We start from the raw sequence: 16,191 nt of genomic DNA on the forward strand, positions 1-16,191 counted from the left end.
TTATTACTATATTAACTAATAAGCAATGGTTCACAACTCTAAATTCATAGCTCTAACAATAACTTTAATGATGTAGCATAGAACAACAAAAACAAAAAAAAATACACATACATTAAATCATTCATGAATAGGTAGAGCTCTCACTTTTAATTCTCTTAAACCTTTTTAATTCACAAACAATACTGCACTCTAATTATATAATTTTTATAAGGATAAATTATACTGACACCCCTGATATTTATATTTATTACAACTCCCCCTTATATTTTCTTGTCAATGTAATTATTTAACGGTGTCAACCTTTACACATACTTTAAATGATAAATTACATTGATACCCCTGAAATTTTAATTTAATGCGGGTTTCCCCTTAACATTTAAAAAAAAAACTAATTTAATAAAAATAAATACAAAGAAATATATTTGATTTGTAAAAAATTATTTTTAATCACTCGAAATATAAAAATTATATAAAAATGATAATTATTTTTTATTTTTTATTTCTTAATCAAATTAATTTTAATTTTAAAAAAAATCTAAAAATCAAACCATATATAACTTAAGAATTTTTTGATAAGTTGTTTCTTAAATTATTTAATTATTTATTAATTTTACGACATATTTGCCATCTAAAACCTGTTTGATAATCATTTCGTTTTTAGTTTTTAATTTATATTCATAAAAAATTTAAAAACTATCATAAAAACTTATTTGATAATTTTTTAATTTATAAAATGACTATCTCAATTTACAAATTTAAGAAAAAAAATGTAAATTTAAAAAATAAGTTTACATTAGTTTTTAAACAAAAATTTAAAATTTGACTAACAAATTTTTTTTTCAATTAATTTTTTATCTCAATTAATTTTTTTCAACTAATACTAATGCTACTTCAAACCTTGAAAAGAGAAAATCGTAATTTCATGAGGGGTGTTAATATAATTTATCTAGTGAAAACAAAATTAATATTTAAAAAAATTAAATTACTGACATCAACAAAATCTGATAATTGACTCAACAATCAACTGAGTGAGAAAATAACCTATAATAAAACTTTAAATTTCGTGTAAATAAATATAATTTTCAAAAAGTGAAAAAAAAACCTATAATAATAAACATATAAACTTCAAAAAGTGCCAATATAATTTACCCTTTTTAAAATTAAAAACCTAATAAGTTTTACATAATAATATTCTAAATAATTATTTCACTAACTAATAAAAATATAAAATTAAATATTTTTATCCTTCTATTTATTAATTTAATTCAATTATTTAATAAAATCAAAAAGATTATTAAATTTTTAAATTTTAAAACTAAAAATATTTTTATTTTTCTTTTACACATTAACGTTCTATCCCTGTACTTTTTTATACACAAAAAAATTAATTTTATACAAAAAATAATAATAATAATTTTATTTTTTAAATTTTTTTCAGAAAAAAACTTTTTTCTTTTACACATAATTTTTTTTCAACTTGAAAATTAATATTTTTAAATTTTTAAAATCAAAATAAATATCAAATTATCAATTCATGTTTCATAATCCAAAAAATACACTAATTTAAATCCCTCCAAACCACCCTTAAAAAACTAAAAAGCTAACAATTTACACAAAATCAAAAAATTTCTTCTCTATTTACTCATTTTTTTATGACAAATTTAAAAATATTCTAAATATATTAATTTTTTTATATCATGTTTTAACCAAAAAAATCAAAAACATTAATAAAAAAAATCTGCTCCTAAGCGAGAAATATGAGTTAATTTAAATGCCTCTTATTTTAATTGAGTTCTAAATTTTTCATAAAAATATATAAAATAAAAAAACAGTAAACTTTCCGACTTTTTACCAAAATATGTAAAAATAAAAATAAAAAAATTGGAGTAATGGGACACAAAAAAGATCAAATTAATAAAAAGTATAAGCACAACCCAAACAAAGCTCATATACAGTGTTATTATCCCAAAATGGGTTTTCTAGAAAGATGTAGAACCATCTTTAATCAACAGCCAGGCATAACCATTACACAGTGCAAAACTTTGAATAAACTATGATGAATAGAAAAGCGTCATCGTACATTGAGATTATTATAAAGTAAACTTCGCTTTGATATCAAAGACCGTAGATCTATTAAACCCTTGGCCCTCCGATCAACACCATTTCAGCAACAATCAAAGCGTCCGACACCGATCTGCCAAAAACAAAAAAACAAAACAAAACAAAACAAAACAAAACAGTTATAAAAAAAAAAAAAAAAAAAAGATCAAAGATTTGTACTGTGAAGATCTGGTGATATAGATGATTGTAAAAGGAGAGAGGAGGAGAGGGAGGAGCAATCGGAATCCAATGGCATGGGCGGAGTCGGAAAGAGTATCAATCAATCGATCATCGAGAGAACTCTCTCTTACCGCCTCGCCCATACCGCAAGATTCCAACAGCTCTTTTGCTCCCTTTCCGCTTTCTCCAACTGCGAAGAGCCAACAACGCCATTCGGGGCAGATTGAGGGTTTCATTGTTTGGGTGTTGGTATTTATAGGCCAACTCATCTTTTAACCCTACCTCCTTCTTTCACCGTCGGATTTAAAATGTTGCATCCTCACCGTTGGTTTTTTTTTTTTTTTTTAATTTTTTGAGTTTCTTAGTTACCAAGAAACTAGCACTCTTTTTTTCAAATTTATATTTTATTAATAGACAAAAACAGATATATCAAAAGTGAATATTTTCATTTTTAGTGGTTGTTTGGCATGTGCTAAAATAATATATACTATTTTAATATATTATTTTATTTAGATCACAATCATCTTATTTGTGTCATGTCACCTCTCTATCATATCACTTCAAAGCCAACCTATATTTTACTTTTTTTGTAAAAAGTTAAAAAGTATACTAATCAAAAGGCATCCCCACCCGCTTACCTAAATTTTATCTTAAAATATTATTAAAAAATTCATTCCCTATTTTAGGAATCACTTTTTCATTTATTTCTCTCAGCAGACTCCCTATTCTTTCTCTATTATATTAGCAAACTCTCTATTTTTTCTTTATTTTATTAAAATATAATTTTTAATTATAAATTTTAAAAAAATAAAAATCATAAATGTGTACTGCAGTCCCTAAACAAAGCAAAGCAAAAAAAAAAGGAAAAAAAATACAAGGGAGTGAGTCAATGTAGCAAAAACTAATTTAAGGAATCATTTAGAGGATGTGATGCAGGTAGATAGGGAGCCATTTACTCCGTAAAATAGGAAAGAAAGGGGTTTAGGAGCTTTGGTGGGGATGCTCTAACACTTCCCAAACAACCCCTTAGAGGGAATTACAACCATACCCCCACAATATACTGCAACCACCATCTAACAGCCATAACTATAACATACTGCAACCAATAACAATAGAGACAAACTCAAACCTTCACGAAGGAGGAAGAAAAACCTCCATAAAAGATGGCAAAATAATAAAACAAAATACAAAAAACACTCAAAAATATTAGAAGATGAGATTTGCCCAATTCGTAGCATAGGATCGACAAGCGGTTTCGGCGTTGGCCTTGGATCTGCAGCACACAAAGACGGTGGAAGCTTGAATGGTAGAAAGCCTCAAATCAGAGGGCAAAAGACCAAATTAAAAAAAAAAAAAAAAAAAAAAATCACCCACATAAATCGAAAGAAAAGGAAAGAAAGATGAGGATCAGAAAACTATGTTCACATTAGTATGAATTTAGTTTTTTAAAGGCTAGCTGCATGTTAATTGTAAACTATGAACATTCATATTGTATTTTTATATAAATTTTATTTTTTCGAAGGTCAATTGTATATTTGTTGTTTGTCGTAGTTAATATACTTGTTAGTTAAACAACTATTCTGTGTTACCATTGAACAATCGAAATAATCGATTCTCATTTTTTTCAATTTTATTTTATATTTTCATGTTGCAATATGAATGTTCACATTAGTATGAATTTAGTTTTTTTTTTAATGGTAGTTGTATGTTAATTGTAAATTGTGAACATTCATGCTGTATTTTGGTATGAGTTTTATTTTCTTGAAGGTTAGTTGTATGTTCGTTATTTATTGTAAATCTTTACATTGTACTTTAGTATATATTTTATTTTTTTGAAAATTAGTTATATATTTGTTATTTATTGTGAACATTTATATTGTATTTTGATTTTCATTTAAATTTTTTGCTACATTATTTTAAAAAATTTACATTATAAAAAAGTGTGAAAGTAGGATATTTATTAGTTTCCATAATTTTAAAAGAGTAAGATTTTAAATATGATATTTATTAACTTCTATGATTTTCTCCTAATATATAATATTTAATTCAAATAAGGTAAGTATTTAAACTAGATTGATTTTCTCCAAAATATAGATTTAGTTTCTATTTTTTGTGCTAAATTTAAAGTTGAAATATTTGGTCTTTTGGATAGTTGTAGGAGTAACTAAGGTTATTATGAATTAACTTGGACCAACTGGTATATAATTATTAGGAATAAAATTTAAAAATATCCCTATTGATTATGTTATAGTATTAATAAAATAGAAAGAAAAAACAATTTAGGAAGAACCAGGAGTATAATTACTTTTGTATTTAAAATTCAAAATTCTTAGAAAAAATGATTTAGGACTTTCAACGTTGCCTATAACATTTTTCCTTATCTTATATAACTGGTATGTGACCAATATTTTTAAAATAAAAAATTAATTTTGACTCTTAATACTTTACGTGTTAAAAAATTTAATAATTGAAAGTCAAATATAAAAAGACTTCCTAATGACTAATATATAAAATAGGTTCATAAAACCAATTTCTTTAAAAAAAAGTTTTAAAAAAGAAAGTTTATTCTTAACCTGAAATCAAATCATTATTTATGTTAATCAAATTTATCAAAAAGCATGAATTCCACTTGCATCAAAATATTTTTTTTTGAAAAAAAAAAAACGAAAAATTCTATAATATACAAATTTTGACTTAGTTATAATTCATGGTGTACTATTTGTTGAAAAAAATAGTTTTTTTGTGACTTTAATTAAATATTAAAGTGGGTCCCAACTATCTATTGTGTTGGGTCCAAGTGGGTCTAGATACTTTGCAATGAGATCTTTACACCACAAATAGTATAGCCAAAACCATTGAAAATTAAATGAGAAATTGCCCCATGAAGTTAGCTTCATGAAAGAATTAATGGGGTTTGTAACTTCTGCCTTTATTACAGAGTTTAATAGTGCATTAATGGGATTTGTAACTCCTGCCTTTATTGCAGAGTTTAATAGTGTATTAATAGGATTTGTAACTCCTGTCTTTATTACAGAGGTTAATGGTGCATTAGTAACCAGCGATAAAGGCTGGAGGCTTTTCCTCTCTCCCCTATACATGTATAAATTGAGACCCTCCTGTCAAGTCTCCAACACAGAAATTGTTTCTTCCATTCTTTAGTCAGTTTGCCATAAAGTTCCTACTGTGAGAGAGTGCTGCCATTGTTTTTGTTCGCTAAGGTAGACAGAGAGTGCTTCTGCCGTAGTTGGTTTTTTACCATCATATCTTGGGAGACAGACGCCGAGATTCCTCAAGCACTCGACCCGTGAGGCGGCAAAGTCTGTTTTAAGGAAACTGCTACCGTGTAGGCTTCGGTTTGGTTTCTTTATCATTTTATTGTTTTGTGTATTTCTGTTGAAATTTAGTTGTAATTATCGGTATATGTTTTTGGTATATAATTTTGACTTCTTCATAAATCTATTTAATTAATTTCACAATTTGAACAACAAGCTTAAAACAAATTTCTATATATATTTTTTTTTCTATGAAATTGATCGAATAGATTTATATAGACACTTGTATAATGTTACTAGGAACTGTTACGAGATTGCTCCCTATTTCAATGATTGTAAATTATGCAATGTGATTCTCTAATTGCTTAGTTTAATTAGAATGCTCTATCATAATTTGTACACTTAATTGTATTAATCTGATCTTATTTTATGCGAATGGTTCATCATTCCACTTCTATGATTTGCATGAATTTTAAGGTTATAAAATATAATTTATGAATTTTGTAATTTTGACATGCTAATTTTATTTTAGGTTTTAATTTGTTACATGCTTATTATTTTCTAGACTAGATTACATGATTTAATCTTTAGAATTTTTTGCATGTTAATTGTTAAATGATTATATACTTGAAGTGCTTGGTTATTAGTTTATTACATATAACCAATTCAAATTATTTACATAAACTGCATGCTACTTATTTGGTTTCATCCTATTTGACTAATGTTGCATATGTATATTTTGGTTTTGCATGCTTCTAGCTTTACTATCTAATTTGCATGTGAAATTGCTTCTAGTTTTCTAAAGTTATACACATAAGTTATTTCCATATTTATTATTTAATAATTCTTATATAATTTTTAAGTTTTGTAATGTGTGGTTTTATTTCCATGAATAGTGTGTGATTTAATTGGATGAATTAAAATTTGAATTAAATATAGTTTTTTGGAGTTATAAAATTTGTGTAACTTGCCTATATTTATTTACATGGTTATTGTGAATTAAATTCTTATATAATTTATGGTAATTAATTTTTAATTTAATGTAGAAGTTATAAGGTTTTGTAACTTATATAGTATCTTAATTCCTTAGTTATTTTGCTATTTTATGATTTGCTAGAAGGTTAAATAATATTTGATTGTATATACAATTGCTTTAGATTAGTTGCTTTATATTATGTTGTCGTTTGCTACTAACTCTTTTTGTAGGCATACCTAAGCGTGGAAAGGCTTTTGGACTAAATAGAATCCTTATGGATTGGCTATTTTATTTAAATGTTTGAAGCATGTTTGCTTGAGATGTAGTTGGTTTGTTTACCAATTTGTAGTACCAAGTTTTATTTGCTTATATTGTTGTAGCAATTATTTTACATTGCTTGTAAAAGTTTTGGACCTTGGTTTGTTTTAACCTAATTCATCCCTAAGAAAATTCAATTCTTAAAATTGTTTATCACGGACTAGGAGTCAACATGCTCTTAAAAGTTTTGTCAAAAGGTTAACTGGGTTTTAAGTGGGACCGATGTAACCCATCCAGTCTTCCTGGGAACTTTCTTGACCATGTTCGATTCTAGGTTTTTGTGGTGAGACTAATTTTGAATTAACTTTTCATCTAAGGGATTTTCTGAGGGTTAAGTTTAATTTCTGGAACACAGAAGTGATATTCTGGTGTGATTTTCAGAAATGACAACTATCACTGATGCTACTGCTACTGCTAATGTTGGTGGGGATCTGAACCCCGGGGTAACTAAGTTGCCAACCTGTCACGACCCAAACTCGGCCATATGGGTTTAGCACCGTAACCGGCCAGTAATCCGAGATTACCGAAGGCCTGCAGGACAGTAATACAGTAAAACAGAGTACAGGGCCTGGCGGAAGCCAAAACAGTAAATAAACAATGCCCAATGAGCTGCGACAGTCTATATGAAAAGATTTTTCATACATTTATACGTAAACAGTACAGAACGGTATGCACAATATTTACAATCATTCAGACTAGGGACTCAACCCTAGATAACAGTACGGTAAACATTCAGTCTATACAAAACAGTGAAACAGTACAAAAGGGGGAATTGTAAAACACCCCTAAGCCCTAACACGTTAGGCTCGGAACCTCGCAGTGAGACACAAAGGCTGGCTTGACCAAACTGGAGTCTAACCCACGCTCCTAGCTCCGGTCTGGTGGCTGAGCACCTACATATATATATAAACAGTGAACCAAAGCCCAGTGAATAACATAATGCGTAAAGGGGTTATGAATGAAATGTCCTTACAGTAATGAAATCAGTTCATTAAACAATACTTCAGTCTTTCAGTCAGAACAGTTATTCAGTCATATGTGGTACATCCATTAGCATAGCAGTAAACAGTAGGTCTTAAAGACCGAACAGTAATGATGGCCATCAGTCAGTAAACAGTAGTGGTTCCACGAGGGAACCGACAGAGATCTCAGTAACAGTAACAGTAACAGTAACAGTAGATGTCAAGGATGCCACAGTACAGTTTAGAATATAGGACATACATTCATTCAGTAAACAATAGCAGTTCAGTAAACAGTTCAGTTCAGTATTCAGAAGATAATCATTTGAACATATCTTTACACAATTGTTACTCACAGAGTTCGGGCTACAGTAAGCTAGAGCGTGTCTCTCCAGTCGCCAACCCTACACAATTAACAGATTGAACACACTAAGCTACACAGCTGGGAAAGATAATAATTTAACCCCTAATGCCTCGGTGTGTTCTACATCTATATCCTCAACAAGATGTCTACAACTAGGCCTAAGAATGCCTAGAATGAGATGAGGATGCAAAGATGCACATTTAAAAGCATTTTCAGAAAAACAGAGTTCCGCTCGAGCGCAGGTTTCCCCGCTCGAGCGGTAATGCAACAAAGGTACACGCTCGAGCGTAAACTTTCCCGCTCGAGCGTACTGTAAAAGTACTGGATGGGTGAAATCTCCGCTCGACGCCCGCTCAAGCGTGAGACATGACTCCGCTCGAGCGCCCAATCCTCCGCTCGAGCGGACTGCAAAACAGTGCAGAGAGATGCTGGATGCTCAGATTCCACGCTCGAGCGGAACTTCCCCGCTCGAGCGGAAGTGCAAAATCTAGAAAACCCAGATTGCACCTCCAAGCTCAAACTCAAGTTTAAATGCATCAAAACCGATCCTCTTAGGCTGAATTTCCAGAAAACATTTATCAACACATAGAATAACATGGTTCAAAGCTCAATTTGAGAAATCAAAGCCCAAGGGTGTTTAATTCAAATCCAATTTCAAACCATTTTCCAAGAACATGGAGAACATGCAAACATGCATGATCTTAAATCATTTTCAAAGCTTTAATGTTGTTTCAAAAGAGCTCAAACCTTCAAAAACAAGATGAACTCATGGAGTATGACCAAAAGATGGACATGCATGTGAGGAAACATGGACTACAACCTCAAAACTTCAATATATGTACATGCATGCAACAATTAAGCCACAATTCAACATCTAAACCATGTTTTGGCTCTACACTCCATCAATATGACATGAACCATGCAAGAATCCACTCAAAACATGAATAAGAAGACAATGGAGCTACCTTAAGTCTTGTAGTTCAAGAAGGGAGCTCAAATATGCAATCTACCCTTCAACAATTCTTCAATTTCCAAGCAATTCACAAGGTAGAACTCAATTTCTCTCCCTCTCCCTCTTTTGGTCGGTTAAGCACAAGAAATGAGCTGAAGCAATGTTTTGATTGAAGTGTATACAAGGCTCAACATGTGTGAAGTAGTGGCCACTAAGTGGTCTAATGGTAATTAAGTCCAACTCTTTAATTAGCTTAATTTAATCTAATTTAATCATACCTAATCAGTTTTCAGGTAAATACACCATAAAATCACATTAATCATGAGGATCATAAAACACTAATCGGTTTCTAATTCGGCCGCCGATAAGGCCTTCAATTAGCAGTTTAAACATATAAACATAAACAGATAATCATACAGTCAACAGATAAAATGCAATTCAAACAGAAGTACTCATTCCATTCAGTTTCAATTTCGGTCAGTCAGTTCAGTACTTTTAATCAGTCCGATTATCAGTCATGATCAATTCAGTTTAACGGTAATCGATGGTTATCGGTAATCAATCAGTCATTAATCGGTAAATAGTATGAGGGTTGTTACGCAACCCCTACTGTTGTGACCTCTGTGGTCTACTCTGGCGTTACTCCAGCTGTTCCGGGAGGACCGCTTAGTCACCATGAGGGCCCAGAAAAGTTTACTGGGGAAAACTTTAAGAGATTGCAGCAGAAGATGTTGTTTTACTTGACCACACTAAACCTTGCAAAGTGTAGACACCCCATTTTTGACCGACCTTAAGACTCAGACGTCACTGATTGAGCGCTTGGTGATGTTGCATAATGTGCTTGTTCAGAAGTTTCAGAGTTGCGGCCGTGAGCCCTGCCTCCGGACTTCCGAACCCTCTTCTGTGCCTTGTCTCGGTTTACGAACCAGAATCGGTTTTCTCTGTTTCTTTTCCTGAGGGGAGGGAGAGGTCCAGTAGACCATCTCTCAATGTCCGCAGGCTACATTTCGTGGCCGTAGGCCATTTTGCCCATTTCGGAGTCCGGTTTCCGGTTTTTCGGGACCGTTGGCCGTGTGCCTCGGTTCGGGACCGCCTAACCACCTCCGTTTGTTCTAATTTTTGGCATACTTCCTATTTTCTCCCTTTTGAGGGACACTGGGGTCTGAGAAACCCACTTCGTGGCCGAATGCCACTTTCGGTGCTTAACAGCCCATTTCGGGACCTCGAACTGCGCGTTTTGGTCCCCGAGCATTCGTTTTGCAACGGTTTTCGTTCATTTTTGGCAGGTACCTCTGTTTTATCACCGAAGAGGTCACTGAAGGGTGGGAGGCCAGCAATTGTTGCAACAACCAGTTATACATCCTCCGACGCCCTCCGGCTCCCGTTTTTCGCACTTCCGGGCTAATGTTGAACACCTTGGGCCCATTTTCTCGAACTTTGAACCACATATTTGTGATGTACACACATGGAAGGACCCTAAAAAGTTGTGGCCGGCCATTAATGTTACTTGACCCTTTTGACCCCCTCCTTCCAGGCTAATGTTGAACCCCTTGGACCCTTTTTCTTGAACTTTGAACCACATATTTGTGATGTACACACATGAGAGGACCCTAAAAGTTGGTGGCCGGCCAGTAATTCCACTTGACCCTTTTGACCCCTCTTTCCGAGCTAATGTTGAACCCCTTGGACCCACTTTCTTGGACTTTTAACCACAGGGTTGTGTTGTACATACATAGGAGGACACCATCAATTGGTGGCCGGCCAGAAAATCTACTTGACCCTTTTGACCCCTAGCCGGCCGGCTAGGGGGTGTGGCCGGCCGGCCACCTGGAGCAAAAGTAATAGGCCGGCCGAGCTCCTTGCACTGTTACCTTTACAGCTGTGGAGCTTTATCCCCCAGAAAAGATCTTTATCCGGGGGATATTTTGTGGGGGAAAGTTTGTCTCCTTTTCCCCCACCTTTACACCCCCTCTTTGGCCCTTATAACAAGCAAGATATATGACATTCAAGGGTTAGAAAAATTGTTGTTCAAGCCTCCATACACAGCTCCATCTTCATCCTTCTCATTTCTTTGAAATCTCTAAGTCCCTAAGCACCATTTCTTCTACACCACCAAGCTCTACCACCACCACCTCATTTCCAGCAACAAGGAAGGTTTCTCAAAGGCAAAAGAAGCTGCAAATTGGTCCAAGAAGCAACAAAAGTCTTAGTCTTCAAGGGTGAGTAACTTTTCTTCACTTTGACCCTTTTTCTTGATCCATTGGTAAGCCCCCTATGCTTTTTGTTTCAAGCTCCGGCCCTAACTGAAAAGGGCTCTCTTTTGATCTCATCTTCACTTTTCATTAAGGGCTCAACCCTGTTTGAGCCCTCCATGATGCACTTGCTTCATTGATCATCTTATATGTCATAATCTTGCATGCTATTTTCGACCCATGAGTAATCTGTTTTTGAGCATGTTGTAAACTGATATTAGGCTTATTTTGAGCCCCTGTTCAACATTGAAGAAGGGCTCAACACCATTTGGGACTTCCATGTTGTACCTACCTTTATGCTCCTCTTTTCTTCCCCATTCTTGCATGTTTAGTTAGCCTATCATGCTTTTGTTTTTGGCCATTTTACAGTTCTGAAAAAGTGCTTATTTTGGTCCATTCTACATGTTTTATTAAGGGTCTTTGGCTGTTTGGTGATTATTTTGCATACCTCATGTTATAGCCATTTTTGAGCCTCATTTTGCATTGCATTTTTTAGCATGTTTTTATACTGATTTTGAGGCTTCCATAAACTGTAAATATTCATATTTTTTGTCCCTCTTCAATGTTGTAGAAGGAAATTTTTCAGTTTGGGTTTTTCTTATATCACTTGCTTCATTACCCCTCTCTTGGCCCCTATTCTTGCATGCCATTTTTGCCATACCTATGCTTGCTGTTTGGCCATGTTTATAACTGTGAAAGTACCTTTTTTGGGACTGTCTAGCTTCTGTCTTTGCATTGCATGTCCATGTTGTGCATGTTTGGCATAGCTATAGGCCATTTCGGGCGCCTAAATTCGCATTTCGGGACAATTCCATGCATTTCATGTCATTTCGCCTCATTTCGGGACTGTTTTCCCCCATATTTTAGTGATGAAATTCCATTAGAATGATTGCTATCCATTTCATGTCATTTGCATCGCATTCTATCATTGCCTCGGTTTGCGTGCCCGTGTGCACGCATTTCGAGGCACCCCATTTCTATCCGCCGGCATCCTATGTGAGTGTGGCTGAGGCTCATTCATGTTGGTATAAGCCCATATCATGTTTCCCTGCCATTGCATTGCGTATGCCACTGCCTCGATTTGCGTGCCCGTGTGCACGCATTTCGAGGCACCCCATTTTTATCCGCCGGCATCCTATGTGAGTGTGGCTGAGGCTCATTCATGTTGGTATAAGCCCATATCATGTTTCCCTGCCATTACATTGCGTATGCCACTGCCTCGGTTTGCGTGCCCATGTGCACGCATTTCGAGGCACCCCATTTTTATCTGTCGGCATCCTATGTGAGTGTGGCTGAGGCTCATTCATGTTGGTATAAGCCCATATCATGTTTCCCTGCCATTGCATTGCGTATGCCACTACCTCAGTTTGCGTGCCCATGTGCACGCATTTCGAGGCACCCCATTTTTATCCGCCGGCATCCTATGTGAGTGTGGCTGAGGCTCACTCATGTCGGTATAAGCCCATATCATGTTTCCATGCCATTACATCGCATTTTGCCATTGACTCGGTTTGCGTGCCCGTGTGCACGCATTTCGAGGCACCCCATTTTTATCCGCCGGCATCCTATGTGAATGTGGCTGAGGCTCACTCATGTTGGTATAAGCCCATATCATGTTTTCATGTCATTACATAGTATTTTGCCATTGCCTCGGTTTGCGTGCCCGTGTGCATGCATTTCGAGGCATCTCATTTTCATTGCATTCTGCTATCGCCTCGGTTTGCGTGCCCGTGCGCACGCATTTCAAGCATCTCATTTTCATTGCATTCCGCTATCGCCTCGGTTTGCGTGCCCGTATGCACGCATTTCAAGGCGTCTCATTTTCATTACATTCTGCCATCGCCTTGGTTTGCGTGCCCGTGCGCACGCATTTCAAGGCGTCTCACTTTTATTGCATTCTGCCATTGTCTCGGTTTGCGTGCCCGTGTGCACGCATTTCAAGGCATTTTATTTTTATTGCATTCATGTATTTCCTCGGTTTGCGTGTCCGTATGCACGCATTTTGAGGCATCTCATTTTCATTACATTGCGTATGCATCACCTCGGTTTGCGTGCCCGTGTGCACGCATTTCAAGGCGTTTCATTTTCATTGCATTCATGCATTTTCTCGGTTTGCGTGTCCGTGTGCACGCACTTCGAAGCATCTCATTTTCATAGCATAGTGCATACTAGGTTGTATCTTAGATTGCATTCTGTTTTTTTCTCGATTTACGTGCCCGCGTGCACGCACTTCGAGGCATCGCATTTCCATAGCATTGTGTATGTTAGGATTGTATCTTAGTTGCATTTCATGCATATCATGCATATTGCATCATGTCCGGAATAAGAGATAGCCCGGGCACGGGAAACGAGGTACATTTCGTACTCCGAGTGACGGAATGTGTCTCAATTCCCCAGTCACGGACACTCCGAATTATCCATGATGGAGTTAGGTTTTAGCTGTAGTTTCATGTGCATTCATCCTATATTGAGTTGTGCATTTCGACTCCTCGGCCATCATGCCTCGGTATGCGTGATTGGTGGCACGAGGTTCGAGACATGCATATATCTGTGCAAATACATTGCTATGCCCCTTTCCTGCTCTCTATTGCAGCAGAACGAAGAATCAGCAACTTTTTGAGGCTTGGCACGCATTTCAAGAACAGGTGTAAACAGAGGCTAATTGGTGCATTCCGGTGGATTTCCGCGCAAGACAACCCGGACATGCATCATCCATCAGAAGCAAGGCAGTCCCTGGCTTGCACGCCAGTTTTATTTGCTTTCTTAGTTAATTCATTAATTAATTAGGATTTTGTAATATTTTGGACTGTAATATTCTTTTATTCGGGACTGTAATATTTGGACTGTATATTTATTTGGACCCTCTGCGCGAGGGCACAACTGTAATAAGTGTGCGTGAGTGTGTTGTATGTCTTCCAACCCCACGTCTTTCTCCCTTTTATTTATCCGCTTATGATGGTTAGATTAGGGCATATTTAAATTAGCATACAGTATGACAGCATGTTTACATTCATTCATCTGTATTGCATGCACCGGGCTCAGCGCATCATACTAACTGCATTGTACTTTCAATTTCAAAGTTGAATACATGATAGTTGTAACATTTCATAAACCATCTTAGAATAGCCGAGCCTACTATAATTGCATTTTGCATGTGTTGCATTAGGCATTTCTGTATAGTTAGGATTCATGCATGATTTCTAATGAGTTGCTATTTTGGCTTGGAGTACTCGGTAAGCTTTATGCTTTAGCATCCTTGCATACGTGTGAGTGGCTGCCATGAATAGCATGCTTACCATGAGGCTATGTACTTATCTGATATAACTGCCTGAATGCTTGTGGGTGAAGGTTGGGTTATCTGAATTGGAATAAATCATCAAATGTTTCAAGCCTACCTGCGGGTAGCAAAACCTCTTTCAAAAACAAACATGAAATGTTTTGTTCCAATTCAGGCGATTCAATCTATACTTGTATGCTGTGCGCATCACATAGTAACCTAGGCTAATAAACTGGAATAAGAACTCACAATGTTTTCAAAAATTGATATCATGGTTAGTAGAGGCCGGTCTATGACCGGGCGAGCGGGGGTGCTCACGAAGTGACCTTCCCCAATCGTACCCAAGTTCCCGAGCCGAGGCAACTTTGGTGATGACGGACACGTGGCCTTTTGGCACCGAGTCAGGGTTTCCTAAATTTCCCAAAATAAAATATTTAGGTGGCGACTCTGTATCTGGCAAAGCAGTCCATGTTTGGCACTTCTTTCAAAAATCAGTTTTCTCAAAACGATTTGTCGGATTTGGACTCTTTGGTTCAGACTTAGAACCGTGACTAACGAAAGTCGAGTCCGAGCTGTAGCGAGGTCCCCCGCAGGGCCTGTCTACACAAAGGTTCTGAGCGAGGATTCTCCAGTTGTGGCAGAGAATGAGCCTGACAGGCAGAAAGTCATGGCGCTTGACACATGGAAGCAGACAGACTATCTTTGCCGGAACTATGTGTTGAACAGCTTGGCAGACTCACTCTATGTGTGTTTTGTTCCAAGAGCTCAGCAAAAGAGTTATGGGAATCTCTGGACAAAAAGTACAAGACTGAGGATGCCGGGGCAAAGAAATTTGTGGTTGGCCGGTTCCTTGATTTTAAAATGATAGATTCAAAAACTGTGATGAGCCAAGTCCAAGAGTTTCAAGTGATCTTACATGAAATTCATGCTGAGGGGATGCCTTTGAACGAGTCATTCCAAGTTGCTGTGATCATTGAGAAACTTCTCAATGGTTGGAAGGATTTCAAGAACTACTTGAAGCACAAGCGCAAGGAAATGTTAGTTGAAGAGCTAGTTGTCCAACTCCGGATTGAGGAGGATAATAGAAAGAAAGAAGGGAGTACCTCCTCAGTAAAAGCCAATGTCATTGAGCATGGAAAATCTTCTGAGATAAGAAAAAAGCCCCCTGTGAACAAGGACTCTAAGTTGGGGCCGAGAGGTGGTGTTGCAAAGAAGCCGGCTTACAAGCCACCGGAACCAAGTTATCGGTTCTTTAGGAAGTGTTATAGCTGTGGTAGCGAGGGGCATCGGGCTAGTGACTGCCACAAGTAGAAGAAGCCATACAAGACTAAACCTCGTGCTCATATGACAGATTTACAAGAGCAATCCCATGAGGAGGATGATATGCACTTGTCTGCTGTTGTCTCTGAGGTGAATCTGGTGGGTTCAAACCCAAGAGAATGGTGGATTAATACTGGGGCTACACGCCACATCTGCTCCGAGAAAAAGCTGTTTACAACTTTCGAGCCGGTTACAAACGGTGAGAAGTTGTTTATGGGAAA

At 35.9% G+C, this 16,191-nt stretch overlaps 1 long non-coding RNA gene across 1 annotated transcript; it reads right to left on the reverse strand.

Annotated features, from left to right (window-relative positions):
- Positions 1 to 1,892: 1,892 nt before the first annotated feature.
- On the reverse strand, positions 1,893 to 2,508 carry LOC145795549 (uncharacterized). The gene is made up of 2 exons (XR_014336659.1): positions 2,281 to 2,508; positions 1,893 to 2,194 (listed from the first exon to the last, which is right to left on the reverse strand). It is a non-coding gene; the product is annotated as an uncharacterized LOC145795549 (long non-coding RNA).
- Positions 2,509 to 16,191: the final 13,683 nt, after the last annotated feature.

Source organism: Camellia sinensis, chromosome 7, assembly GCF_055761805.1.
Source record: "Camellia sinensis isolate YWXY chromosome 7, ASM5576180v1, whole genome shotgun sequence".
Taxonomy (NCBI): Eukaryota; Viridiplantae; Streptophyta; class Magnoliopsida; order Ericales; family Theaceae; genus Camellia; species Camellia sinensis.